The sequence below is a fragment of the Callionymus lyra genome, chromosome 17 (genome assembly GCF_982586985.1).
Source record: "Callionymus lyra chromosome 17, fCalLyr1.hap1.1, whole genome shotgun sequence".
Taxonomy (NCBI): Eukaryota; Metazoa; Chordata; class Actinopteri; order Syngnathiformes; family Callionymidae; genus Callionymus; species Callionymus lyra.
The window spans coordinates 5,424,654-5,435,054 of NC_141834.1; positions in this window are offsets into that span (position 1 = coordinate 5,424,654).

A 10,401-nucleotide genomic window follows, 5' to 3' on the forward strand; every position below is an offset into this window, starting at 1 on the left:
CTGTTAACTGACATGAATACAAATCATTACAAGACGCTTTAATTACATAATGAAATGTTGATTGAAACCTGATTGACCTGAGTTGTTTATCTGACAACGCTCTGAGAAAATGAAACATGTGTTTGTTGCTGACTAATTTAAAAACCATCTGTTCGGGGCAGATCGTTCCTCCCACTGCTTTGTATAATCAATAGCATTCGTAGCATCTAAAACCGCGGGAGGGAGGACGACAAAGCTTTGATGACAGTCACAAATTGATTTGAAGAAGAAAAAAAAAACATCTTTAACATTTGGAAATGGTCGCAGATCTTCTATGCAATAAGCAGGTAATTAGTGGATTTATGTAAACGCCGTCGAAGCATCATCTGAGAACCTTCTCCGTAAAGAATCCCGGTGTGTTCTCGCTTTAATATCCAGTTTAATTTCACCAGCGAAGCAGAAAATACGATCACACAGCAGACTGTTCTCGTCCCCGAGGGTGCGGCTGCCGGCTGTAACATCAAGCAGCGGAGCGGCACCCCCATAAAAAAAAAAAAAAAAAACCTTGAAGATGAATGCATCACCAAATTTTGGGTGAAATTTCCTCCCAGTATGCACTTTGTTTGCTTAACTAATGTGCTTTCGTTCAGGCACTTTGCCCAGTGAAAGATGTTTGTGTTCCTCCATTTTTTTTTTTTTACTGCATGAACTACTAGTTCGACAAACTAAAACGTCGTCTATGCCGAAGAAACATTCTTCCCACTTTTCTTGCGGAGAATTTTTACATTTTTTTGTTGTGTTAGTAATAGTTAGTATTAGTCCGCGGACTAAAGCCAGCAGCAATGTAGCATAAAATCATCAAAATAAACAACTTTAAGACGGACTCTTGCATTCATAAGAACCAATTGATGTCAGCTGGACAACTGGCCACTGCCAGCATTAATCAAATCACATCTTATTAATACATTCATCTTCCTTCGCTGTTTTATTAGAGAAAAGTAATGGTGCTAAATACATTCAACGCGTGCTGGGCCTCACCATAAAATGAAGGGCTTTAATCTAAGAAGCAATGCGAGCGCTTCCCTTGAGCAAATCACTGATGTGTGCATTTGCTTCAGGTTTTGTTGTTTCCTGGCATGAGGAGTGATAGCAATGGCCGTTCCGAACGAACAAAATTGTTTATGTTGGTTGTTGATGATGTGTAGAGGATGGAGAAACACTTGGAGGAATGTTGAGGAAGAATGAACTACAGTTCTCCTGCCGCCTTTAACTTATATATTCATCACATCATTACTCCGGGTTGAAACCCATCTAAATGTATTAAAGTTATATTTCATACAAAATTCAAGCTTCACTTATGTTCTACTCACCCTAAAGTCGAATGAGGGTTGGGATTATTTTCAGAGTAATCTGTTACGTTTTAGAGTTGAAGACAAAAATGTATGTTTATTTTAATGTAGCGACTGGAGCTCAGTTGTCTTCATCTTCAACTGCTCGTCCATGCAATGTACATCTTGTATTGAAGCCTCAACATGAGGAATTGTTACAGAAAAAACTTAAACAAGTCTATATTTTAAGATCGTTTGTAGATCAAGTTATCAGTCTCTTATTTTTCTGCCTGATGTCTTTCCTCATTCAAACAAATCGCAAGTGACAGTGCCAAGCACTCGATTTTGGCTGCTAGCCTAGTAGCTAAAAACAGGTTTAAAATAAAAACTTGTTGATTACTACTTTTTACTTCTATTAACTACTTTTGTCAAGCCTTCAATACAGGATTGACGTTACAGACGAGCACCATGGAGGTATTTGGAGGATTTTAAGTTTGTCTTTTTGGACGAAGATGAAGATGAAGACGACTGAGCTCCAGTTAAAACGTTAAAATGAACTTGCATTTTTGCAGCTTACTCTGAAAATAATCGCAAACCCTAGTCAACATGAGGACAACAATTTAATTTACAGCAGTTTTAGAATGAGATATACATTGGAAGTTTCAAAACACACATCTTGGTTTTATTTGGTAACAGTTGGTTGAAGTAGCTGAAGGTCCATCACATCTCGCCAAACCTACCGAGTTAATGGTTCACATATAAAGCTGGAAAGCCTGTTCAATTCAAGCCACGTCAGCCAATCAGAAGTCAGACTACAAAGCTATGTTTGCTCATCGTTGTCGGTATATACAGATGCTTTATTACCCAAGATGTCTGCCAATGCCTGAGGTCAAGGCGGTGAGACAGTGAGCTTTTATTATTACCTGCTATATTAGCTTTTATGTTTGCTTTTATGCTCACAAGTGTTAGTTGCTGAGGTGAATCTGTCAGGGCTGCTGAAGGTGAAGGTACAATAAGGCAGAGCGAGGCAGGGGTCCATTGAGGCAGGTACTTTAATCCAAATGGAGAGAGTGGGTCGTACAGGAAAAGCTGGAAAGATCAGACTGACAGAATCAAAAGTCAGAAAAATTACTTGAACACCAATAACAAGAGAAAACTAAAGAGTTGAGCTCACAGGAGTTAAAATAATAGTTCACTTGAAATTCAAAGTGCCCTCATTTTCTACTCACCCTCATGTCGACAAAAGGGTTGGAATTATTTTCAGAGTAATCCGTTCCTTTTTAGAGTTAAAGGCAAACATGTACGTTCATTTTAATGTAGTGACAGGAGCTCAGCTGTCCTCGTCTCCATATCAAGTAAACAGCAGAGAAAAGTACAGGAAGTGTACAAGACGACAAAAACACAGACTCTGACAGAATCAAAATCGTTTTAGAAATTTAGAGATATAGTTTTATTTTTGAACAAAAGGCTACTGCAGGTAGAAATGGAAGTCAGAGGAAGACCAACCTAAAGGAGAAGAGGAGAAGACAAAGACTCGCCGCCAAGATGTGCTGCGTCTTTGTTCCCAGAACAAATCCAGATGTTAAAAGTCATGTTGGGTGTGAACCCCATTTTCATTTTCAACAATTTTTCCCACGTCAAGTCTTTCTTTGACTTGTAATCCTGGTACAATTGTATGTAACGAGACCCCTTAAAGCCGCAGTACATAAAATGTTTTTTTTATATATATATATATATATATATATATATATATATATATTTAGGTACACCTGTGTCGGGGAGACAATTCTGATGTCAATCTGTTTAAAAATGTCTGGGTACCTTTTTTTATCATCACATTTTTTGTGATGTTTGGCATCCTTCATAAAGCCATATTCTTTCAACTCTTCAGCTCCATGTGAACATCAAACTTCTTTACAGCATTTATTCTCTCCATAATTAACAGGAAATAAACCAAACAAAAGCTCTGACGAGAGCCTTTCTCTCCGGAGACTGTTCAGTTTTCACGAGACTGTAATTGCCCACTTCCAACAGTGTTGGAGGAAGAAACATTATTTTAAGTGGTTAAGTGCTGCTTCAAATATTGAACAGCTATTCAGGGAAAAAAAAGGAGTGTAGAAGCATTAAGACCTACAAATAGTTAATCTGTCAAGTTTCCTGTTTCAAATATTCCGATTAAGGTCTTGAATCGATTAGTTACTGATGAAGGCATCATAAGTTATTCATATAAAGGGTTGAGTATTGGTAAGAATCTGGCGATACAATACGTATCACGATACAGAGACAACTATAAGATATAGTGTGCGTCTAAGGAACCAACAGTGTATTTATAACAATGCAGAATTTATGCAAAGTATCCTCTCGTCCACAGTCATCGCCAGAATCACACAGGATCTAGCTGTGGAGGATGTCATGATGTTATCTAGCGTACAGAAGTTTAATTGCAACTCAAAAATGAAAAAACAATGTTGATATTTGCAAAGTAATTGTACACTATTAAGCATAAAATAATCCAGGCAAAAAATATAATATGATTTAGAATGCAAATACATTACTATAATAAAAATGACATAAATTAGATTAAGGGAAATTTTGCATGAATTTGAAAATGAACACCCCTATGCATTTACATTTGAAGTTATATTTTTCTCTTAGAAACAACATTTATAATCTTATATTAAACATTACATGTGGTTTAGGTAAACTTTATGATTGGTTTCTAGACGTATTTGTGATATTTTAAAGAATTTTTTTGTTGACTTATTTGGTACATTTGTGACTCCAGACTTTGTGAAGCTTAAAGAGGAAACAGAAAAAAGATTATTCACAGAGGAAAAAAACATCAATTTAAAAAAAAAAAATAGAATTTGCATAAAGAGGTAAACTATCTTCCACCAGCCACACTGTCTTTATTTTGGCATTAGTTTCAAGCTGATCCCAAAAAACACTCTCTCAACCCCATGACTTCTTAATGAAGCTTCACGGTATAATCCTGTCTTCATCTCCCTCCATGAGGGTTATTTTCTTCACAACACAACATCTTAAAACTCCTGAACAACTCTGTCAAGTACGAGCGGGGAATCACAGAGCGCCACTGAGCTCCAAAGAGAACATTAAAGTAACAGAATTGTGGTGGTCCAAGCCCTGCAGGCACAACAGTGAGTGACTGGGTTTTAGTGTCCACATCAATATTTAAACAGCAGCTGCAGTATCAGGGAAGAAGAAAGAGGAGTAATTTAAACACGGCAGAACGAAAACACCACTTTGTTTTTAATGTCAACTGTTAACCGTTCGGTTCATCATTTAGCTATCGCTGGTAACAGGAGGAGGTCAAAGAGAGGATGGAAGAGGTGGAAGTGAGGGCAGCTCTGAGGAGGTGAGGTTGAGCAGACTTACAAGGATGCATGACAAGTGTACGGAAAATTGATATGTGTCAATTTTGTAGAGGATGCTCAGTAATGCTCTTCAACTTAACCATGAGAAAAGATAGAAAGAGGAGGAAAACGATCATGCAGAAAGAAAGAAAGACATGAAAAGGAGAGGTGAGACGCCGGAGGCTGATCGAGAATGCTGAGTTGTTCTGAGGAGGAACCCTCAAAAGATGGAAAAATGAAGACGGAAAATAGAGAATAATTCAAGTCTAAGGATTCTTGTGTTTTTTACATGGTGAGAGGTGTCAGAGAGTCATAAATAAAAGTTGATAACGTTTCTTCTTTAAAGTATAATCATGTAGTGAATGTGAAAATTTGGATTTAAAACATTTAGGTCAACCATCTAGCCCAGACATGGAAACCCCCAACTCCAACTCTATCTATGTGACGTTATACTAATACTAGAACACTAGAGTACTAGAACTGACCATGTAGAAATGTATCTGATGGCTGTAGAACAATTTATTACTATTTAAACTCTACATATTACTTGTTAAAGATGTTTGTTTTGAGATATTTTCTCAAATTCAAATAGGTATTATTATATTTTTTTTTAATTAAGTGTTTTCATGATAATTTTTTCACCTGAATCTATAGAAAACGTTTTTTTTTCTTATTTAGAATCATTATAATGATAAATACAAAAAAATGAGATAACATACAATTAAATTAAGACTAAAACTCATTTTATAATGTCTTTTTTATTCAAAAATGTTTTGGTTTTCCATCAACTTAAACTTAACATCTCCTTATCAGAATCAAAAACTTTTTTTTTGCCAGTGTTGAAAACACAACATACGATTTTTTTTGTGTTTTCAATACTGATGTAGCCCAAACAGGGTTGAGTCTTCCACCATTTTTTAAAAATGATTATCAAACATTTTCTTTTGCAATATGATCCCTAAAGATAAAGACAACTTTTGTTATTGGCCCCTATACTTCCCCATACTTTGACCTGTTCAATCCTATTTAAAAATGGATGCTATAATCTCATTTGAATCAAATAAAACAATTCAAATTCCAAGGCTGTGCGGCGTGCTAATAACCCATAAGTCACCCACAAAGCTGGATGTCAGGTGGATTGCACCTGATCAACACTTTAAATGTTAGCACTCTCAGCACGCCTCTGATATGGTACTTTAATACCAACTAAACCCATTTATTGGTCTCCTTTCTCTTTGTTTTCCTCTGCACCTCCTGCTCCCTCACAGTCAATTGTCCTGGTTATTGATTCTCCCGGAGGGGATGATTACCCCTGGCCCGTGTCAGAACAGTGAGTCAGGCTGCTGATAATGCCTTCACTCAATGCACAATAACAACTCAGGTGCCCCAGGTGCGCCAGCTAGCTGCGGCGGGCGGGCTAGCATGCTAATTCCCAGTGACTTGTGATAAATGTATGCTGTCATTCCTGGGGAACAAAGCCGCGCAACTCCAGGGCCAGTCCGTAGAGCTTTATCCAACAAACAAGGGGGTCAGGGAAGGTGTATGAGGTACCTACTGAGTACTGAGCACAGTCCTGCTGAATATTTCACCGTGAGTACACAACCAGCAGGTCTCTAGACATCTCATTAGTCTTGACCTGGTATGAAATATAAAAAGCTTACTCAGTGTATGTGTGAGGTCAACGTTAAAGATTTTAACATTTGTTCAGTGACACACACACCTTGGCAAACACACACACACACACACACACACACACACACACACACACACACACACACACACACACACACACACACACACACACACACACACACACACACACACACCACCACTACTACTACTTTTACTGTTACAACCACTAACACTACTACTATTACTATTACTTCTGCCCCTACCACTTCTATAACCACAACTACTACTACTAATACCACCAACACTTCTAATACCACTATCACTACTATAAAGACTTCTACAATTGCTACTACCACTACTAGTACAACTACCTTTAAGAGTTTTACCACTTCTACTTCCACTACTACTACTAATACCAATACCTTTAGGAGTTCTACCACTTCTACTACTACTAATAACACTACTACTACTACTACTACTACCTATACCAGTACTACTACTAAAACTACTACTAACACTACTGCTACTACCACTTCTACTACCACTACTACTATATCCACCACTACTACTACCACTACACCAACTACTACTACTACTAATAGTGTCCCTAATACTTCTACTATCACCTCTACTATCACCACTAGCTCTAGCACGTACACTATCACTATTCATATCACTATCACTACTACTACCATTGCTACTACTTATACCACTACCACTACTTTTAGGATTTATACCAGTTATACTACCACTACTACTACTACCTCTACCAGTACCACTACTAACACTACTGTTACTACCACTTCTACTATCACTACTACTATCACCACCACTACTACTATCACTATGCCTACTACTACTACTAGTACTACTACTGCTACTACTAGTGTCCCTAATACTTCTACTACCACACCTATTATCACCACTACATCTAGTACTAACACTTTCACTATTGATACCACTATCACTACTACTACTACTACTCATAATAATAATAATAATAATAACAATAATAATGTACTGTAAATAACAAATACACAGGCATACAACAAACACCAGAGGTTTATACAATTCCATTAAAAAACTAACTCAGTCAGAGAGACACAATAAAAAAAACAAGATACTTAAGACTTATTACATTCTCTCTGCTACCTAATTGTCATATCTTTTTTCACACGTTTCTTTAATTCTGTTTACACTCGACAACAAACACACGTCGTCTGTGGAGGGAATTGATTTCTCAATTTCTGTTAGCTACAGGCTAATCACAACAAAACGTGTTTATTGCTCGTCCTCCAGTTAAGCGGCAGTGTAATATTCAAGCTCCTGGTGTGGGTTTCACCACAAAGACAGCAGTCGGCGTCAAAACAAGACTGAAAAAGGAGGGGTGGGAAGCTTTGGAGGGATATCTATGATCCTTTTGCTTATGCTTGTAAAAAAAACACCCACACAAACACATAGATTCCAGCATACGCAGTGCCCAGAATGAATGAATAAAGGGAGAACACACAAACTCAACACAGAAAGAGACTGGGAAGCGAAGCAGAATCCTTCTTGATGTGAGACGATCGCGCTCGGCTGTTGTACTTGAAATACTTAGTGCTCAGATTATAGTCCATACATTGGTCTGTAAAGTATTTCTCTCTGACTGAAGCTAAAATGTCGATTATAGTTTGAGTGACAGATTATGTTTAAGGAAATCCCTCGTCAACTTTTTGGCAACATTTGGGTCGACAACTGAAGAAAAGTGGACCTGATGTAACCTGTAGCAGTTACCTGCTCTTCTTATGGAGGTAAGTAACCTGCTTTATTGGAGTGTTTCCAGACCCTTCAAGAGATGAATTCTCACCCATGTATTAGATCTGCCTTATGGTCTTTTCCCAGTTGAATGCACTAAAATACCTAAGCAGAGAGGCATCCATGAAGATGCCTGAGTCACCTCAACTGGCTACTATAGATATGGGGGAGCAGTGGTGATAGGTGTCTTTCATGGATACCTGAGCTTTTAAACCTATGTGCCAGTAAACAGACAGTGACAGTAAAAATGTCCGCAATCTTGTACTTTTGGCAAGTTACAGAATGAATCAAGAGCTTAACAATGACAAACCAATACACCTAAGATGCTTTCAAACCTGACTGGACTGTAAAAAAAAAATAGATCAGAAATAACCATCTGGGTGCAGGACATCTTTGCAGGGTTTTTCACTCAATTAGCAAAAAAAAAAGACTATTTTAACTGCAGTTTTTGTGTGATGACTTAGGAAGCAATTGTTTTTACTCAACTTTAAAGTGATTGCTATGTCACAGAATTTACATAGAAGTTGTGCAGAAAACATACACTCAACGGCCATCTTATTTAACCCTTTGGAGGTTGCTCACCTTGACCCAGAGACAACACAAGTGATACCACAAACACATTTGTTTTCAGGTCTTCGGGTCACCTTGACCCACAGATAACACAACTCAATATCTAAAGGCTTTATCAGATATAAGCTTTACATATAGGACACATTTTTGGGGAATTGAGCTGCTTGGCAGAGGTCTGTGCTCTTAAGGGGGGATTTTCTACTTTATAAACATAAACTTTTTTTATTGTTTGGTTCAACTTTTCATTTTTTGAATACAAAACTTCAGCACTGAATTTAAAGCCGCTCAAATCATTTGGAGCAATGCTTGCATGAGTTGATCCAGGACACACCAGCTCTTTGACTTCATCTTCACGTTGCCCTTTACCACTTCTATCGTCGTGCCATACAAAATAATGCATTTTTAACCTACGGGAGCTCCGACTGTCCCTTCAGCGGCACTTCATTTCACTTTCATTAATCCAGACTTTTCTGTCCGGGTGGTATTTTTCTCTTTTCCCACTGCAAAGGCAAAGGTTGTTCACAGATCGCTACATTGAAATATAAATAAGAAACTCTTTTTTTTACCTCCATCTTTTTCATCTCAGCAGCTGCGAGACAGATCTTGTGTCTGATCTTTGACGCTTGCTTGGACCTGATATTTGGTTTTCTTTTCTTTGCTCTTTCTCTGGAAATGAAAAAGATCAAATCCCTTTCAGTTATTAACAATGAGGATGTTTTACACTCTCTTGAAAAGGTTCCGGATGTCAAAGGAAACATTAGTGAATAATTGACGAGAGTCATTAGACAGCATTACTTTGTTATATTAAATATTTATACAGAAATTCTAACATTAGAGGTTTATTAACATACACGTGGGCAGCGCTGTATTGAATATATATGCATATTATATTCTAAATCTACACTTTTTACCGATGCACTCTAAGTTATATTTTGACTTTTTTGTCATACTTCTGTGATAATTGGCTTCATTTTAAACAGTCAGGCAGTACTCGTGCAGTCAAACCTTTTAGCTAGTATGTTAATGATGCTCTTAACTACGCCACTAAGGTCGCCCACCAGGTCAACCATGTGACGACCAAACGGCAGTGAGTTGGAGAAAGCGTTTGCATTCATTTCCATAATGGCGAAAGTACTCAGAACACTTTTTGAATTTTCCATAGAAATTAAATGGGAAGTTTGTTAGGAATTGTTAGGATGTTTTAACCCTTGCGTTACCCTTGCTAGGAGACCCAGAGGCCCGATAACAGATGTGTTTGTGATATCCCTTGTGTTGACTCAGGGTCAAGGTAACATTTTTATTGGGCCAGCGGTTCACCATGACCCCAAGATAACACGAGGGTTAAATAAAGTAATTTATCCACCTCCGATCGTGTTATACTTCCACAAAATAGATTGATTTTGTCTGACTAACGATAGCAGCCAGAATGCCTGCTGTGGCAATATTTTTTTGGGATAAGTTATTATGTGAGATGTGGGCTATTATCAGTTTTCAGTACATGGGTAATGATATTGGCTGATTTGGACAGGATAAGAAATAGGAGTTTAAAGTGGGAGAGGTCAATCCGCACACTGCTGCCATCATTTGAGGTATCTTCCTGTGCGATCAAATCTACTTTAAGGTATCATTGCTAGAATAAAAAAAGAAAAACTAATTTCGGAAGAAATTGGACCATGGAGGAAACTCTATTTTTGGTTCAAGCGGAAGCAGATTACAAATGT